Source organism: Macaca fascicularis, chromosome 10, assembly GCF_037993035.2.
Source record: "Macaca fascicularis isolate 582-1 chromosome 10, T2T-MFA8v1.1".
Taxonomy (NCBI): domain Eukaryota; kingdom Metazoa; phylum Chordata; class Mammalia; order Primates; family Cercopithecidae; genus Macaca; species Macaca fascicularis.
Window position 1 is genome coordinate 73,226,204 of NC_088384.1, and position 20,056 is coordinate 73,246,259.

The 20,056-nt window shown below is 37.5% G+C and overlaps 1 protein-coding gene and 1 pseudogene across 5 annotated transcripts in view; both read right to left on the reverse strand.

Moving 5' to 3' along the window:
- The window catches only part of MACROD2 (mono-ADP ribosylhydrolase 2), a 2,109,916-nt gene that overhangs the window by 1,968,544 nt on the left and 121,316 nt on the right, over window positions 1-20,056 (reverse strand). The window lies entirely within an intron of this gene.
- Window positions 9,645-10,830, reverse strand: LOC141407896 (aminoacyl tRNA synthase complex-interacting multifunctional protein 1 pseudogene; annotated as a pseudogene).

Here is a 20,056-nt window from a genome sequence, read left to right on the forward strand (position 1 = left end):
TGGACATTTCAGTAGTTTCCATATCTTGGCTATTGTTAATAATGCTGCAATAAACCTGGAAGTACAAATATATTTTCAATGTGCTGATTTCATCTCCATCAGATGAGACCCCAGAAATGGGACTGCTGGATCATATGGGAGTTCTATTTTTAATTTCTCAAGGAACCTCCATACTGTTTTCTTTCCATAATGGCTGTAGCAAATTACATTCCCAACAACAATGTATAAGGTTCCCTCTTCTCCACATCATCACCAACACTTGTTTTCTTTTGTCTCTTCTTTATAACAGCCATTCTAACATGTATGCAGTGATGTCTCACTGTGGCTTTGATTTGCATTTCCCTGATGACTGAGCACCTTGTAATATACCTATTGGCCATCTGTATGCATCCTTTGGAAAATTTTCTATTCAGGTCCTTTGCCCATCTTTGGTGTTTGTTTTTGTTTTTACTGAGTTGTATAAGTTTCCTATTTTTTATATTAATTCCTTATCAGATGCATGATTTTTAAATATATCTCCAATCCATAGGTTGCCTTTTCACTTTGGTATTTCCTTGCTTAGCAGAAACCTATTGGTTTAGTGTAGTCCCACTTGTTTATTCTTACTTTTATTGTCTGTGCTTTTGGTGTCATATCCTAAAAATCACTGCCAAAACTAATGTCATGGAGATTTTTCCCTATGTTATCTTCAAGGATTTTTACAGTTTCAGGTCATACACTTGAATATTTAATCCATTTTGAGTTTATTGTTGTATATGATGTAGGATAAGAAGATGATTTCTCTTATTTTCATGGTGGATATAAAGTTTTCACAACATCATTTTTGGAAAAAACTATCATTTTTTCATTGTGTATTCAGGGTGCCTTTGTCAAACATTAGTTAATCACCTCTAGACCTGCCTTACAAGAAATGCTAAAGGGAGTTCTTCAAGCTGAAACAAAAGGATGCTAGTTAGTAACATGAAAACATATCAAAGTATAAAACTCACTGGATGAAGACCTTTAAAATGCTGCACTTCCATTTAGTGAATAGTAAATATATTTCCTTATAAGTCCTTATGACTTTCTTAATAACATTTTCTTTTCTCTAGCTTACTCTGTTACAGGAATAGAGTATGTAATACATATAATCTACAAAACATGGGTTAATCAACTGTTTATCTTATCAATACGGCTGGAGGTCATCCGTAGGCTATTAGTAGTTAAATTTTCAAAGAGCCAAAAGTTATACAGACATTTTCAACTGTGTAGAAGGTCTGTACCCCTAACTCTTGCATTGCTTAAGAGTCAACTATATATTCCTTTTTTGTACTAAGCCTTTGAAATCCAGTGTATATGTTACACTTAAAGCACATCTCAATTCATAATAGCTATGCTTCAAGTGCTCAATAGGCGTATGTGGCTAGTGATTACCAGTGGGCACCAAAAGGTCTGGCTATTAAGTGCTATGTTTTGGGGGCAGAGAATTATTATGATTTGGAATGAATTCTGGGGGCAGATGGAATTTGAGTTGGGTCCTGAAAGAATGCTAAGGTTTACAAAAATGGGGACAGCATTTCTGGTATAAATAGTGTAAGGGAAGAGAATAGATTTGCTGGGGTAGACATTTGTTTTTAAAATTAATTATGTGCCTAAGTACATAGCAAACACTGTGAAACTCAGCATACAATACACACAACCCTTACATCAATGGTTCTAAAACTTGAGCATCAGAATCACCTGAAAGGCAAAACACAATTTACTGGGACCCACCCTGAGTTTCTGAAGCAGTGGGTCTGAATTCCATTTCTAACATCTAGGTGGTGCTTATGCTACTGGTCCAGGGACCATACTTGGAGAACCATTGCCTTACATTAACACTTCCTAGCAGATATTAGCTCCATTTTATAGGTAAGAAAGTGAGGCTAAGAAAAACTAAATAATTTAACAGAGATTGTATAGATAATATGTAGCAAGAATGTGATTCAAGTGCAAGTCTGGAATTTACATCTAGGTCTGCCTCGGCTTCCCAAAGTGCTAGGATTACAGGCGCGAACCACCGCCCCCGGCCAACTCCAGCTTTTTATTCCCCTATGAATTATTATGAAACGTTTACATTTTTTGTGCTTATATTTAAGTCTATGATCCATTTTGAGTTTATTTTTATATAAAATAACACTTGGAAATTGAAATTTCTGACTGCTGCTATTATATAGAAATGGGATTGACTTTTGTATCCTGAGACCTTGCTAAGCTCACTTATTTGTTCTAGCAGCATTTTTGTATAATCCTTAGAATTTTCTACATAGATGATCATGTCTTCTGTAGATAAAGACTATTTCACTTATGTCTTTCCATTCTGCCTTTTATTTTTCTTCCTTTCTTACATTGGCTAGGACCAGCATAATGTTGAACTGAAATGGTGAGCATAGACATTCTTACCTTGTTTCCAATCTAAGGGAGAAAGCATTCAGTTTTTCATCAAGTATAATGTTAAGTGAAAGTTTTTCAGAGATATCCCTAGTATTAGAAGGAAGTTCTCTTCTAATTTGCATTTATAAAGAGAATGACACAAATTCACATCAATGGTAGGGAATCTTAAGTTCCCTTCTAATACTAGATTTCTGAGTTTTTATCATGAGCAGATAGTGAATTTTGTCAACCAGTTTTCCTATATTTATTGAAAGGAATATATGGTTTTTCTTTTTTTAGAGAGAGAGTTTTGCTCTGTCACCCAAGCTGGAGTGTAGTGGTGCAATCATAGCTCATTGCAACCTTGAACTCCTGGGCTCAAGTGATCTTCCCACCTCAGCCTCCCCAGTAGCTGAGACTACAGGTGCATGTTCCACTATGCCCAGCTAATTTATTAAAAAAAAAAAATCGTTGAGATAGGGTCTCCCTATGTTGCCCAGGCTGGTCTCGAATTCCTGGCCTCAAGTGATTCTCCTACCTGAACCTCCCAAAGCACTGTGACATAGCACCTGGCTGGTTTTTAATTTTAAGCCTGATAATATGACTAATGACACTGATTTTTGAATTTTAATCAGTCTTCAATTCTTGGGACATTCTCTAGTAGATCATGATTTATGATCACTGTTATATATTTCTGTATTTCATATACTCAAATTTTGGAAAGAATGTGCATATCTATGTCCATGACAGATATTGGTACGGAGATTTTTTTAAATACCTTTGGTATCAGGTTGGAGAAGAATTCATGATGATGCTTATAGATTATCTAAATTACAAATCTAACCGCTATGTTTCTTGATACAGAAAGAATGAAGATCTTTCATAAATAATACCAATTACACAGTAAATGGGAATTTATATCATATATTAATTTTTCAAAAGTTATATGAAACCCTGAAATAATTAAACATAATCGCTTTTTTAAAATCCCCCATATTAAATTGTTTAACTTTGTTGCCATTACCAAGAATTTTGCGTTTCTTAAATATTTAATGGAAATAGTTTCATGGCTATAAGTTATAAAGTGATTTCTCTCCTTTTGCAGCATGAAGATAATTTGAAAATCTCTATTCATTGATATGAATTTGTATCATTCTTTTTTCTTTTTTTTTTTTTTTTTTTTGGACATGGAATCTCGCTCTGTCATCAGGCTGGAGTGCAGCAGCGCGATCTCGGCTCACTGCAACTTCTGACTTCCTGGTTCAAGTGATTCTGCGGCCTCCGCCTCCTGAGTAACTGGGATTACATGCCTGTGCCACCACGTCCATCTAATTTTTGTATTTTTAGTAGAGACAGGATTTCACCATGTTGGCCAGGATGGTCTCGATCTCCTGACCTCATGATTCGCCCGCCTCGGCCTCCCAAAGTGCTGGGATTACAGATGTGAGCCACTGCGCCCAGCCGTATCATTCTCTTTACAAATGAAAAAGAGGTTAATGTTGACCAGACTCTAGTTAAATAAAACAATATATTAGACTCCTGTAGGGTAGTGAAGATAAACCAATGCTTCTAAAACAACATATCTCTCAGTGAAATAATAAGATCAAAGTGGTTAGGGGAATCATAACCTTTTTAGCAATTTCCAAATTGTGCTGTAGGTATAAAGTCAGTTTTCAGAGTGCTAGAGTCAGAAAAGTTCATATTAACATGTAAGATCCTGTCAGGAAGCAGACCATGGCCTGATATAAAACCAGCGGCCAAGTATTATTGAGATAAGATCATAAATAAGTTGTAAGTTCACAAAACTTCATAGTAAATGGTGGTTTCTCTGGGAAGCAGACCCCTAGACCAAGATTAGCAGGAGGTATATTAAGGAGTACCTTTGGGATCAAATCTATGAAAAGGGAGGGGAATGAAACAGTTTTGGACAGAGGAAAAAGTTAAACTGTGATCCAAATCTACCAACAGTCTTGGCTGACCCTGCAGGGAACTCTGGAGCCAGAATGGCCCTTCAGAGTTGTCTCTAGCTGGGCCAAAATAGATAGGACTGTATATTTCCACAGCAATCAGTCATTGACTGTGGGCCATCCTGGGAAGGAGGGTTACCTTAGTCAAGTTGGCTCCCTGCAGCTGGGAAAGTCCCTGAAGGGGCTGACAGCTATGGGGTGTCTGCCCATTGTATTCCCAGAAGTTGGAGCAACATGCTTTCATAGAAGGGATAGCTGAGTAGCACCACAGCATGCAAAATAGAGATATAAGAAAGAAAGACCTTAAACCATGCCAAAAGCTTTACTTAAATATGTGCTTATCAAGGTATACATAAGTTGTTCCGTCACTTTATTCTCATCTTTGTACAAATGTCACTCATTCAGGACTTTTCCTAACCAACCTATCTGAAATGGCACCCCTTTACTGTGTTTTATTTTTTCATTATGCTTATCACTATCTGACATTTTAATATACATTTATTTGTTTATTGGGCATTATCTGTCACTCCCATTGGAATATAAGTCACAGGAGATGAGCACCTTTACCTGGTTTACCTCTGTATCCTGCTGTCTAGAACAATGTGGGAAAAATAACATGTATAAATAATCAGAGTTAACTTAATATTTGTATTGGAAATGATCATGATTTGTCGTCATTGATAACTCATTATACTGTGGTTGAAATCAGTATCAAAGATTGTAAATTAGCCTAGGTTCCTGATGAGAAATGCAAAATGTACAACTAAGAACTTTAAGGTAGGTCATTGTGATGGTTAATTTTATGTATCAACTTGACTGGGCCACAGGTGCCCAGACATTTGGGCAAACATTATTCAGGGTAATGGGATGGGCCTCATCCAATCAACTGATGTTTTCAATGAAACAAAAAGACTAACAACCATCCTCAGTTTGCCAACTGCAGATCTTGTAACTAGTCAGCCTCCATAATCATGTGATCATGTAAGCCAATTGCATACACACACACACACACACACACACACACACACACACACACACACACACACACATATTACGTTTCTCTGGAGAACCCTAATACAATCATTTTACTTAAATTTCTGGCCAGGTGCAGTGGCTCATGCCTATAATCCCAACACTTTGGGAGACCAAGGCAGGAGGATCACTTGAGCCGGGAGTTCAAGACCAGCCTGGGCAACAAAGCAAGACCGCAACTCTACAAATAAAAATAAAAATAATTAGCCACGCAGAGCGGCATGTGTTTGTAGTCCCAGCTACTCAGGAGGCTGAGAAAAGATCACTTGAGCCTGGGGGGGTTCAAGGCTGAAGTGAGCTATGATTAAGCCACTCCACTCCAGCCTAGGTGCCAGAGTAAAACCCTGTCCCTAACAAAAAGAAAGAAAAATAAACAGATTTCTAACTATGAAAGTAAAATACAAATAGAACCCTAAGTAAATAGTATGTATTTTGTTATTCCCTGCAAATAACATTAACCATGAGTTGAAATTTATCTTTCAAATGTGTTGCTGTTTATATGTATATCTGAGAAACAAAGGGTCTTGTAAAGTGCTCTCTTAAGAAAATCCAAAGATCTAAAGAAAGAAGTATAAAGTCTCCTATATATATTCCAGTCAGCTAAATATATTTCAGTATTTACTTAAAATTCAAAGGCTGTCAATAAAGTCAAAAGGGTCAGGCATGGTGGCTCATGCCTGTATTCCCAGTGTTTTGGGAGGCCAAAGCAGGAGGACTGCTTGAGCCCAGTAGTTCAAGACCAACCTAGACAACATAGCAAGACCCTCTCTCAACAACAAAGGTAAATTTTAATTAACCAGGTGTGGTGGCACACACCTGTAGTCCTAGCTACTCTGGAGGCTGCGGTGGGAGAATCTCTTAAGCCCCAGAGTTCAAGGCTGCAGTAAGCTATACGGTGCCATTGTATTCCAGCCTGAGTGACAAGAGTAAGACCCTATCTCTGAAAAAATTTTTTTAATTTAAAAAGTCAAAGGACATGAAGCACACCGTTATCCAAATGTATTACCCAAATATCTTCAAATGCTAAAAAGTCATTTTTGGATTAAAGGTCTCTTGGGAGTCTACATGCCTACACTCCCCTTCCATTAGTGTGAATAATCAAAAACTAACTGGATTTCAAGTGGTACATTTAAATTGACATCTTCTGATGTTATTTCATCCAAATTATTTTGAGAGAAAGAAATGTTGCAGACAATTGTACCACTTCTTGTAAAGCTGCATTTAAATGACTCCTCATAAGCAAATGCCTATTTGACTTACATGAAAATACACACAAACTAATCTAGCTTACTTTGAATAAATGTAGATGGTTCTGCTATTTGACTGACTGTTAATATATAAAGGCTATAAACTATGTTTGTTTTAAATAAGAGAAATAAAAACATTTCATTTGAAACAAGTTTCCACTTGGATTTTAAAAGCCAAACAGTTGTTTTCTCAAGCCAAACTTCAGAAAACAATTCTTTATCCCCTGCTCAAGTGAAGAGTATACATTTTAAAGGAGTCATTATCCAATATGAAAACACTTTTTAAAAACTCTTCCATAACCTGAGCAACATAGCCCAGGCAACTCTGTCTCTACTAAAATTTTTTTTTTTAATTAGCCAGGTGTGGTGGCACGTTCCAGTAGTTCCAACTATTCAAGAGGGAGAGGCAGGAAGAGCACTGGAACTCAAAAGTTCAAGTCTGCAGTAAGCTATGATTGAGCCACTTCACTCCAGCTTGGGCAACAGAGCAAGACCTTGTCTCCAAAAAAAAAATTAAAAAAACACACACAATTATTTCAAAGTTTCTATATTTACAGATCTTGAAGATAAAATTTAACAAAACTTGTCCTTGAAATGAAATTCATCATTAGGAAGATTCTACTAATCTAAAATGTTCATAATTTATCTCCAAAAAATGACAAATTTATCCTAATTTGCTCTTATTTGAAAGGAGTGTCTTCTATTTAGCACCAAAAAATCCCAAATGTGAAGCCTTTTTTCCCCAAAAATACTGATCAACAAACCCTGCTTATGTGTTAATTATGAACTGCTAATACAGTGCTGTTTCTCTTCAGGCCATTAAAATAGTGGGAATATGCTGCTATAACGAATTTTCCTATGCTAACGGCAGATATTTTCTTTTTATTTTCTGAGACGGAGTCTTACTCTGTTGCTGAGGCTAGAGTGCAATGGCATGATCTCGGCTCACTGCAACCTCCACCTCCTGGGTTCAAGCAATTCTCTGCCTCAGTCTCCCAAGTAGCTGGGATTACAGGCACCTGCCACCACCCGGGCTAATTTTTGTATTTTTAGTAGAGACGGGGTTTCACCATCTTGGCCAGGCTTGTCTTGAACTCCTGACCTCAGGTGATTCACCCGTCTTGGCCTCCCAAAGTGCTGGGATTACAGGCGTGAGCCACCGCACGCAACCTAGATATTTTCTTAGTTTAAGAACAAAAAATGTCCAACATTTTTCCTACTATTCTTGCCACACATATTTTTTATCAATTTTCTCCTCTGCTAATCAGAGCCATTCATAAAAACTTAAGAAAATCTACCTCTTGGTAGATTTGGATGACCCACTGTAACCGAGTCCCCATGGTAAGATTCTTATAGACACAATGACATTGTCTTTCTCAGTTTGGTATATTTTATGAACACCGAATTATAGGCATACCTCAGAGATACTGCAGGTTCACTTCCAGACCACTTTTATAAAACAAATATTGCAATAAAGCGAGTCACACAAATTTTCTGGTTTCCCAGTGCATATAAAATTAGGTTTACACTAAATTGTAGTCTATTAAGTGTGCAATGACATTATGTCTAAAAACACAATGCACATAACTTAATTTTAAAAATACTTCATTGCCAAAACATGCTAACAATCATCTAGGTCCTCAGCAAGTCATAATTTTTGGGGGGATAGAAGATCTTGGCTTGATATTGACGGCTACTGACCGATCAAGATAGTGGCTGCTAAAGGTTTGGTTTGCTGTGGTAATCTCTTAAATAAGGCAATGAAATTTAAAACATCAATTCACTTCTTTTCATGAAAGATTTCTCCACAATATGTCATGCTATTTAATAGCATTTTACTCAGAGTAGAACTTCTTTCAAATTTGCAGTCAATCCTCTCAAACCCTGCTCTGCTTTATCAACTAAGTTTATGTAATATTCCAAATCCTATGTTGTCATTTCAACAATATTCACAGCATCTTCACCAGGACTAGATTCCATCTCAAGAAACTACTTTCTTTACTCATCCATAAGAAGCAACACCTCATCAGTTCAAGTTTTATTGCAAGATTGAAATAATTCAGTTCATCTTCAGACTTTCACTTCTAATTCTAATACTCTTGCTATTTCCATGATATCTGCTATGACTTCCTCCACTGAAGCCTTGAACTTGAATGGACCTCAAAGTCATCCACAAGGGTTAGAATCAACTTCTTCCAGATTTCTGTTCATGTTAATATTGTGACCTCCTTCCATGAATTACAAATGTTCTTAATGGCATCTAGAATGGTTACTCCTTTCTCTAGAAGCTTTCCAATTACTTTGTCCATATCCATCAAAGGAAACACTATCTATGGCAATTATAGCCTTATAAAATATATTTCTTAGATAATAAAACTTAAAAGTTGAAATTATTCCTTGGTGCATGGGCTGAAGAATAGATGTTATGTTAACATGACTGCTCTTTGTACATCTTCATTACAATTGTTGGGTAACTAGGTGCATTGTCAATGAAAAGTAATATTTTGAAAGGAATCTTTTTTTCTGAGCAGTAGGTCTCAAAAATGGGTTTAAATATTCAGTAAGCCATGCCACAAACTCATATGCTGTCATCCAGGTGTTGTGATTCTGCTTATAGAGCACAGGCAGAGTAGATTCAGCGTTAATATTAAGGGCCCTAGGATTTTGTAAATGTTGAATGAGCACTGGCTTCAACTTAAAGTCACCAGCTGCATTAATCCCTACCAAGAGTGTCATTCTGTCCTTTGACACTTTGAGCCAAGCATCAACTTCGTCTCTCTAGCTATTAAAGTCTTAAATGGTATCATCTTCTAGTAAAAGGCTGTTTCATGTATACTGTGAAAATCTGTTGTTTATTGTAACCACCTTCATCAATTATCTTAGCTAGTCTTCTGGATAACTTGCTTCAGCTTCTACATCAGCACTTGCAGCTTCACCTTGCACTTTTATGTTACGGACATAGCTTCTTTTCTTAAACCTCATAAACCAAACTCTGGTAGCCTCAAACTTTCCTGTTTTTTGTTTGTTTGTTTGTTTGTTTGTTTTTGGTACAAGTGGCAAATATATTCCTTTTTATAAGGTTTTCTCCAATGTATTTCAATAATGAAAGCATTTTGTTTTATTTTATTCCACTGTTGTTCATAGTTTGAACCCTACACACTCCCTTCCCTTTCATCTCAAAGGGAGCTCATTTGTATGCAGCCACACACTCATCATAGTATAAATATGAGGTGGGATCTGCTCCCAGAATCTTCTTAGGATTTGTTTCCTTGTTGGGCTCTCCAGGGAAAGCATCAAAAGTAATTCTGTCTCTATTAGGAGGGGCCAAGATTTCAATTTTCTCTGGTGAGCAAGCACACATGACCACTGCTTGAGATAATACTCCGCTCATCTTTGTAGGTTTCAGGTTACAGAGTAAAATCACCATCTGATTTTGCATCTGTTCAAGAGGAACATGATTCTCCAGACCACTGACAATTGTTCTTGGGATATTTCCCCAACAACTACATCTCCTACATACAAAGAATCTGCATCAGGATATTTTCTGATAGTTTTGATGCAACCAATTCAAAGATCTAGATGGGAAACATTTATTGGCTTAGAGTTGGTGCTTCCTGCTATTGGTGCTTCCTATTTTTTCTCCTTCTCTCCTTTCTTTTCAATTTTCTCTTTTGCTTTCTTTTCTTCTCCTGCTCCTCTTTTTATCTGTTCTTTGATACCAGAAGATATGGTTGTTACTGGTGTAGATTGTATCACATTTTCAGAAACCACATAATTAGCGTGCAGCGGAGTACCAGATGGAAATGGTATTTGCTTCATTCTGTTTTGAATTTCTGCCTGAATTAGCTCTTGTTTCCATTCAATTTCCTCCTTCACTTTGGCAGGTCCTACTCAAAGTTTCTTCTCTTCCCTCAAATTTGCCTACAAAATGGCTTTTTCCTTAAGTAGAGCAACTTGCTGCTTAAAATATTCAATGATTTGATCCACCTCTGCATCCTTCTGCTCCAGCCTCTTCAGAACAGCATAATTATTTGCCATTTTTGCCAAGAGACAACAGAAAATCATGAAGCAGTGGACAGGGGTTCTGAGGCAGCCTCAGCAAGAAGCAGGTAGGGACAGCTACCTGCATACCATGGCCCAAACTTTTTTTATGGTTTCCTCACCTCTCTTGGCCTTCACAGTATTGAAGAGAGTTAGGGCCTTACAATGAGGCTATGGCATAAGGGAACATTGTGGCTGATTTTATCATCTATCCAGACCAATAAAATGTTCTCTTTATCAGCAACAAGGCTGTTTCACTTCCTTATTATTCATGTGTTCTCTGGAGTAGCACTTTTCATTTCCTCAGGAACTTTTCATTTGCATTCATAACTCTGCCAACTGGCGCAAGAGGCCTCATTTTCGGCCTCTTGCCTTTTAACATGTCTTCCTCACTATGTTTAATCATTTCCAGCTTTTGATTGAAAGTGAGAGACATGTGACTCTTCCTTTCACTTGAACACTTAGAGGCCACTGCCGGGTTATTAATTGGCCTAATTTCAATACCGTTGTGTCTCAGAGAATAAGCAGGCCGGAGGACAGGGAAAGAGATGGGGGATCAGCCAGTTGATGGAGCAGTCAGAACACACACATTTACAGATTAAGTTCACTGTCTTCTCTGGGTGCGGTTGGTGGTACCCCAAAACAGTTACAATGGTAACATCAAAGACCACTTGTCCCAGGTCACCATAACAGATATAATAATAATGAAAAAGAAATATACACAACTATTATGTGCCCATAATAATTAAAAATTTTAAAAATTTTTAGTGAAAACTTTTAAATATTACAATTACCAAAATTTGACATGAAGACACAAAGTGCCTACGCCATTGGAAAACACAGTGCCAACAGATGTGCTCAGCACGGAGTTACCACAAACCATCAATTTGTTTTAAAAAATTAACAAACACACACCCACAATATGGAACACAGTAAAGCAAAGCACAATAAATGAGGTATGCCTACATGTACCCCCAAAATTCATATGTTGAATCCCTAACCCCCATTACCTTAGAATGTGTTTATATTTGTATAGGGCTTTTAAAGATGTAATTAAGTTAAAATGACGCCGTTAGGGTGGGCCCTGATCCAATTTGACTGGTGTCCTTACAAGAAGTAGAGATGAGAACATACAGAGACACCAGGGAAGCGCATGCACAGAGAAAAGGACACGTGATGCCATAGCAAGAGAGCAGCCATCTGCAAGCCAAGGAGAAAGACCTCAGGAGAAACTAAACCTGTTGATCTGATCTTGGACTGCCACCCTTCAGAACTGTGAGAAAAATAAAGTTTCGTTTTTAAGTCACCCCGTCTGTGGTATTTTGTTGTGGCAGCTATAGTAAACTAAAACAGAATACATGGGTACATTCACTTCATGTAACACTCAGGCTTCTATAATCCCGACATCCTGAGGGGAAAAAAGGGTATATCAAGTCACCAACTAAAATGTAGCCAAGAGAGTATGATAACAAAACAAGATGCTGAATATTTCAGAAGTTCTTCATTGGTTTCTAGAAGTTATTCTAAGTTTAATTCAATCACATCCAATCCAGTGCAACCCAATCCAATAAAGTGGCTATTTCTTTTGAACAACTCCAGGGATTCAAAGACAAATGAAACATGATCTTTACCCTATTTTGCTGCTAGTTTTTTTTTCTGAAGATATATTTAAAAAGTGTTATGCTGTGTACTTGTGAAACTATAGAAAATAGACCAAACTATTTTCTAATGCATCATTAAATGATAAAAGTGTGTTGTAAACACTATATGCAAAATGACCCTATTTCATAAATATGTACGTGCATGTATAGAGTGTGTGTACATGTATTACACACTGGAAAAACCACAGGAAATACACATACAAAAATATTAAGAATTGTTCTAAGTGGTACAATTATGGTAACTCTAATTTTTCTTCTTTTTGTTTATCTCTACTGAACTTTTTGTTTTAGAAAAAAAGCATTATGAATTTTAAAAGTAATCTTACCCCAACAAAGGTAGCCTAAGCCTGAAATTATACAAGATTAGCCCCCCAAAAATGAAGGAAGCAAGTGGCTGTCAAGATTTTAGAATTTCACTCTAAATTCTGTGAGTTTGCTTATTTTTTACTGTGGTAAAACTTACTTAACATAAAGTTAACCTTTTGAAAGTGTAAGTGAAATCTAGTTGTATATAGAACATTCAAAATGTTGTGCAACCACCACCTTTATCTAGTTTCAAGACATTTCATCTCAGATCCATTAAATCTCGTATCCATTAAACAGTCACTCCCTATCCCCTGCTTTGTCATCCCCTGGCTACTCCCATACTGCTTTCTGCCTCCATTATCTATTCTGGGTCATTCATATAAATGAAAGCCTACAATATGTAACCTTTTGTGTCTGGCTTCTTTCACTCAGAACAATGTTTTTGAGATTCATCCACATTGTAGCATATCTTAGTATTTCATTCCCTTCTATAGCTCAATAATATTTCATTGTGTGGATAGACCACATTTTGTGTATCCATTCATCAGCAGATGAACATTTGGGTTGTTTCCACTTTTGGGCTATGAGAAAAAAATGCTGCTATGGACATTCATGTCAAAGTTCTTTTGAAAACATATGTTTTTAATTATCTTGGGCATCATATCTAGGAGTGAAATGGCTGGGTCATTCCATGGTTATATTTAACTTTTTGAGGAATCCCCAAAATGTTTTCTACAGTGGCTCCACTATTTTACATTCCTACCAGCCATGTCTGAGTGTTCCAATTTCTCAGCATCCTCTCCAACACTTTTTATTCCACTCTCACCACCTCCCTTATTTTTGTCATAGCCATCCTGGTATCTCATTATGGTCAGTTAGGTTATAATACTCTACACACATCTGACATTTCAGTTTCAGGATCATGTAAGAAGTGCCTAACAATTGTACAAAGTTCTGTGATGAAATGTTTAAATAAATCAATATCCACTAGGAAGAGGGATAAGGCTAGAGTTACTTTAATTAGTCAATTTAGCTAATGCTAAATTTAGGACATGGGAGGTGAAAGAGGAACACATTAGCCCATTAAGTGCCTAGTGGATATCTGGTCTTAATGGGTAAGTAGGAGCTCACATGGTATATTCCCTCTAAAGGTGGCCTAAGCCATGGAATGAAATAATGAAGTTTCAATTCAATTAGGCATCCCAAAAGAAATGAAATAAAAAAACAGCTTGACACCAATTTCAAGAAACATTCAATAAAATGGTATATATTGGTCACATTTCCTCAAAAAGAATTTTACGCATGCACTAGGAATTGGATGCAGCTTATACTCAATTTATACAAATAGAAAATAAATCGTCCTTTGAAGACTGCCATTTGCTTTTTGGAGCAAAGAAAACATGGTTCAAGAGAAAAAAATGGAAAAAATACCACTGATACTACCATAAATCTCCATTTATTTTCAAAAATTAAACATACATGAAAGAAGAAAGAACGAACTAAAATGCAAGTGGCAGGAGAGAGAGATTTTAAATACCACTAGGGAAAGGTAAGCATCTTCAGGCAACTACTAAGTTGTATCTCTAACAAATTTCAGGGGAATTTTACCACTGCTGATCACAGACATATTTTTATTTCCCCACTCCTTACTTACTCTCTTCACTATTTCCTATTCTTCCTTGATTCCTCCCTTCCTTCCCTTGCCTAAGCATTAAATCTGCCAGAAACCACTGACATTCATCAGCCTTTACAGTGCACTCAAGGGCCAGAAATGCCACCATTCTGGAACAATGATGATTACCTCTACCTTCAGATATGAGATTTGATTTTCTAAAGCCCACTATTTTAGAAGGCTTCATTAGGTAGGCTGGTATCTAGGGAGGCAGGACTTGATATTTTCTTGTCCAAGGGAGACTAACAATATGCCACACTGTGAGATTTCTTCAAAGGGCCTAGGCAACCAGGTGAAGCACGGAGCTGGGGTCTTAGTTATCTTCCCTACATCTTTACCATGGATGCTGCAGTGCTGATGAAGGTGAGGCTCCTTCAATAAGGAGCATTTCGGTAGGAGAGAAAGAGTATGACCAATGCCACACAGCAGCTGAGAAAGAGTTTGTTGATATGTCCAGAAATATAGAGAGAGTGCACATTGGAGATATAACTAAAGGTCCCATATGATTTATCAGGGACAAAAATAGGAGCTTCAATTAATCAATAATAATGTGACTTTACTTGTATAAATAATTTAAAGTTTTGTAACATTCAGACTATGTTTGGTCAAAATAAGGGCCATAGGTTAAGAATTGAATACTTTCTGACAATCAGATTACACTCATGGCTATGTTTCAAGTATTAAAATTATGTACCCTATTCTCCGCATTTGTCCATGAAACAGGCTAATTTCTCTTTGGTACCATACTACAGAACTAGCCTCATCCTCTTGCTTGATAACAATCTCATCAAAAAACACTAGTTTGGTGCCAGGCCTGAGTTAAACTGCAATGTGGAAGAAGACGCCACTGTCTGTAATCCTGTATAACAGATGTATTTCTCACACACTGGAAAGGAGTTTTATGGACCAGATAGACAGACACAGACACTGTGTGGATAAGAGGGGTGCACCTAACAACCCCAGGAGTCTAAGATGGGAAAGTCAAGGTGACAAAACTGAAAAGTGAACAGATGGAAGCATTCTATAGTTGTTCAGAACTTCTGCACAAGATACTGTTCACCTATTTATTGTCTCCTATCCAAATATGTACTATTCACAGAAGCAGAGAAAGAGTTTGCTGGAAGGTAATTTTCAAATATTCGTTCTGATACCCCCTTGAGAAGGAATTAGTGATCTTATCATAGGGAAAATAGATACCCTTTAATTGGATCCTCCTTGGGAATCTTCTCATTGACCTCCCTCAATGAAATAATCCCAGGTCTTTTATATAAGGAGAAAAGGGTTACAGATTAACTGATGAGGAAAGTAAGCTGGATGAATTAAATAATAGCTAACAGGAATAATGTTTCAGAATAAATATACTGTTCTATAGTTTACCCTAGGTGCAGTATTTTTACAGCTACTATTCATGAGCATTGACAATGTGCCAGGGATGCATGCTTTATTTTACTTAGTCCTTACAACGACTCTAAAAATCTTATTGTCTCCACGTAAAAGATGAGGAAACAGAGATTCTGAGAGGAGCTAAGTGACTTGCCACAGATAGTAACTAAAAGAGAGACGATCCAAATCCAAGCTTCCTGAACTCCATATGTGTTGGAGTAGTTGCATGCATAATATAGTTATGTTATTTTACCAAACAATATCTGAAACTAGGCAAGACTAGCAGGTTTAGAACCTTCACCAACAACATAGGACTGTATTATCCAAGAAGACCTATGTAATATTATTGATAGCCTAAAAATGTTTTAATGTCTTTTATACAGCAGGAAGAAATTAAAGGGGAAAAATTATTCATTTATGTCTCTAAATTAAAAGGAAAATCAACTTTAAAATAAGCAGTAACTGGGGTAACTCTTACACCAAACAATTACAGACTTTCAATATAAAAGAGGTATAAAATTAATAAAGCAATTTAGCAACTAAGGTATTTTCATACCAATAAAAGATCAATATTTTGTTAAAAGACATAAGAAAGCTTCTTTTAGTTTTATCATTTCAAGTAAAAAGGAGATCAATAGAAAAGCAGTCAGAGGTTACTAGAAAAAAAACATATCTGCAGAACTGTTTCCTTTTTCAAACCAACAAACCAAAAATACTCAACAAGAATAACACAAAACTGCTCAGAAATTCAATCAGACCAAAATATAATACTACTTATAGAGGTTTTGGTTACTATCCACATTTCATCTAACTAAATACTTCAAAAGATAGAAGGTTCACTGAATATTTTAATAGAAACCATATTGTTTCAATACCACAGAAAGACAAGGAGTCTTAAAACCCCTCCAGAGTTCAACCTACAATATCAATCTAATATCATGAAGTACATGTCAAGTTTCTACTGAATTATTAAGTACCAGTAACAAAGCAACCCAAATCAAGGAAAGGAAAAGAAGTGATTAACAGGAAATAGGGTCCTACTCATGGTTCTGCCACATAGGGCCTGCACATCCTTAGGTACGTTACTTACTCTCTCTAGGGCTTGGTTTCCCCGTCTATGACATGAAGCATTTGGCCTGGATTATCTTTCAGTTCCTTTCAAATTTTAAAATCATAAGACAGTATCACTTTCTACCTCCTAATCTATACACAATGACTGTGCACCCATGACAGAATCGTTAAACTAGTTTTCTCATTTCCATGCTTCCAATTTTTGTCTCAATGCTTAAGCTAATAGAAACAATATCAGATTTAAACAAATTACCACACATTTACATTATAAAAATAAAAATACTTTTTTCCCTTCTAAAAAAACCGGTACATATGCAGAATATGCAGGTTTGTTACATAGGTATACGTGTGCAATGGTGGTTTGTTGCAGCTATTGACCCGTCCTCTAAGTTCCCTCCCCTCACCCCCCACCCACAACAGGCCCTGGTGTGTGTTGTTCCCCTCTTAGTGTCCATGTGTTCTCACTGTTCAACTCATTATGAGTGAGAACATGTGGTGTTTGAGTTTCTGTTCCTGTGCTAGTTTGCTAAGGATGAATCCTTTCAGATTCATCCATGTCCCAGAAAAAAACATGACCTCATTCCTTTTTATGGCTGCATAGTATTCCATGGTGTATATATATCACATTTTCTTTATCTAGTCTATCACTGAGGTCATTTGGGTTGGTTCCATGTCTTTGCTATTGTAAATAGTGCTGCAATAAATATACACGTGCATGTGTCTTTATAGAATGATTTATATTCCTTTGGTTACATACCCAGTAATGGGATTGCTGGGTCAAATGGTATTTCTGGTTCTAGATCCTTGAGGAATAACCATACTGTCTTCCACAGTGGTTGAACCAATTTACATTCCCACCAAAAGCATAAAAGTGTTCCTATTTCTCCACAGCCTTGCCAGCATCTTTTGTTTCCTGACTTTTTAATAATCACCATTCTGACTGGTGTGAGATGGTATCTCATTGTGGTTATGATATGCATTTCTCTGATGATCAATGATGTTGAGTTTTTTATTGTGTGTTTTTTGCCCACATAAATGTTTTTTTTGTTGTTGTTTTATTTTTTGAGACAGAGTCTCACTCTTGTCACCTAGACTGGAGTGCAGTGGCACGATCTTGGCTCACTGCAACCTTTGCCTCCTGGGTTCAAGCAATTCTCCTGTCTCAACCTCCTGAGTAGCTGGGATTACAGTTGCCCACCACCACACCCGGCTAATTTTTTTTTTTTTTTTTTTTTTTTTTTTAGTACAGAAGGGGTTTCACCATGTTGTCCAGGCTGGTCTTGAACTCCAGACCTCAAGTGATCCACCCACCTCAGATTCCCAAACTGCTGGGATTACAGGCGTGAGCCACCAAGCCTGGCCTTAAATGTCCTCTTTTGAGAAGTGTCTGTTCATATCCTTTGCGTAGATGGGGTTGTTCATTTTTTGTTGTTTTTTTTTTCTTGTAAATTTGTTTAAGTTCCTTGTGAATTCTGGATATTAGATCAAACATACTGTCTTAAATTCAGCATAATTACTAGCTTTTGCCTAATATACCTGTTAAGTCAGGCAAGAAATATAAGTACATTTATTTTCCTTTGTAGCATTAAGGATTTTCTTAGCACAGGCTATTTGACATATAAGTGTCAAATGGAAAAGGCAAAAAATGGCGAGGCCTGTAGGGCTAGCTAGGTCCTTAATATTTGTAAGTTGAAAGAACAAATGTATCCATAATAGTAACGATTCTCTTGTTTAGGATTTTTTTTAGTGTCAATCCAGGAATGTTACAGAAACACTTGAAGCACCAACAGTGACCAATAATGTGGATGGGTGTTAACAATCACAGTCATGGCCAGGCGTGATGGCTCATGCCTATAATCCCAGCACTTTGGGAGGCTGAGAGGGGTGGAAGGTCAGGAGTTCGACACCAGCCTGGCCAACAGGGTGAAACCCCATCTCTACTAAAAATATAAAAAATTAGCCAGGTGTGGTGGCAGGCACCTGTAATCCCAGCTACTTGGGAGGCTGCGGCAAGAGAATCACTTGAACTCAGGAGGCAGAGGTTGCAGTGAGCCAAGATTGCACCAGGTAACAAGAGTGAAACTGTATCTCAAAAAAAAAAAAAAAAAAAAAAATCACAGTCATTTGGCCAGGCGCGGTGGCTCATGCCTGTAATCCCAGCACTTTGGGTGGCTGAGGCAGGTGGATCACTTGAGGTCAGGAGTTCGAGACTAGCCTGGCCAACATGGTGAAATCCCATCTCTACTAAAAAAAAATACAAAAATTAGCCGAGCGTGGTGGCGGGAGCCTGTAGTCCCAGCTACTCAGGAGGCTGAGGCAGGAGAATTGCTTGAACCTGGGAGGCAGAGGTGGCAGTGAGCTGAGATCACGCCATTACACTCCAATCTGGGTGAGAGAGTGAGACTCTGTCTTTAAAAAAAAAAAAAAAAAAATGGTGATTAAAGTTGTCATTTATAACCATGCTTTTGAGTTCAATACTGAACTAATGGAAGAAATATGAATACTAATACCTTCCAGCCACTTGTGGAAGCCCATTTGAGATCAGAACAACACTGAAAACAACAGGCAATATAGGCTAGGCCATCCAGAGAATTTGGAAGAAGGGTAGAATAAAAATGAAAAGTCTGTATAAGTTGTCTTACCAAGTATTATGGTGAAGGAAAGGGCTAACAGCATAGTTCTGGGGAGCTGCCTTCCATTGTGAGATCCTCATTAGTGTTGAAATATTAGATTTAGGCCGGGCGCGGTGGCTCAAGCCTGTAATCCCAGCACTTTGGGAGGCCGAGACGGGTGGATCACGAGGTCAGGAGATCGAGACCATCCTGGCTAACACGGTGAAACCCCGTCTCCACTAAAAAATACAAAAAACTAGCCGGGCGAAGTGGCGGGCGCCTGTAGTCCCAGCTACTCGAGAGGCTGAGGCGGGAGAATGGCGTGAACCTGGGAGGCGGAGCTTGCAGTGAGCTGAGATCCGGCCATGGCACTCCAGCCTGGGCGACAGAGCGAGACTCCGTCTCAAAAAAAAAAAAAAAAAAAAAGAAATATTAGATTTAAAAGTTCCTTTCAATCATCAAAAAGAATGGTTTAATGCTCTAGAAATCCCCAAACTTTTCCAAAGGAGAATTTGTATTTCTCCTCAGCTAAATAGCAATGGAGAAAGTCAATGTTCAGGTTGAAAGGTTATAAATTACTATGCAGAAAGAATGCCAGTGGCAGAGTCTAATCAAATTAATTGACACTCAGACTCAAATCCTCTGTGAGTCCTACCAACACTACCCTGTTTAA